Here is a 565-nt window from a genome sequence, read left to right on the forward strand (position 1 = left end):
AAGGCGGCTAAGCATTCAAGGAAGCACCGTCTGGAGCTTCAGAGCCGTTCCGCCTGACTTTTAACGTAGAGTACCGGGCGCAAACCACTAACTCAAGCCCGGCATGGCAGCTCGAAAGGCGGCTAAGCATTCAAGGAAGCGACGCCGGCCGGTCCGCGGGCCAAATAGGGTCCAGTAAAGTACCGGGCGCGGCCACTAACGCCTTGTGGCGGTCGCCTTGTGGCGGTCGGGGGGTGGCGGTCGGGGCTGGCGCTTGGGGCCGGTGGCGGTCGCCTTGTGGCGGTCGCCTTGTGGCGGTCGGGGGGTGGCGGTCGGGGCTGGCGCTTGGGGCCAGTGGCGGTCGCCTTGTGGCGGTCGCCTTGTGGCGGTCGCCTTGTGGCGGTCGCCTTGTGGCGGTCGCCTTGTGGCGGTCGCCTTGTGGCGGTCGGGGGGTGGCGGTCGGGGCTGGCGCTTGGGGCCAGTGGCGGTCGCCTTGTGGCGGTCGCCTTGTGGCGGTCGCCTTGTGGCGGTCGCCTTGTGGCGGTCGCCTTGTGGCGGTCGGGGGGTGGCGGTCGGGGCTGGCGCT

Source organism: Syngnathus typhle, unplaced genomic scaffold (assembly GCF_033458585.1).
Source record: "Syngnathus typhle isolate RoL2023-S1 ecotype Sweden unplaced genomic scaffold, RoL_Styp_1.0 HiC_scaffold_277, whole genome shotgun sequence".
NCBI classification, from domain to species: Eukaryota; Metazoa; Chordata; class Actinopteri; order Syngnathiformes; family Syngnathidae; genus Syngnathus; species Syngnathus typhle.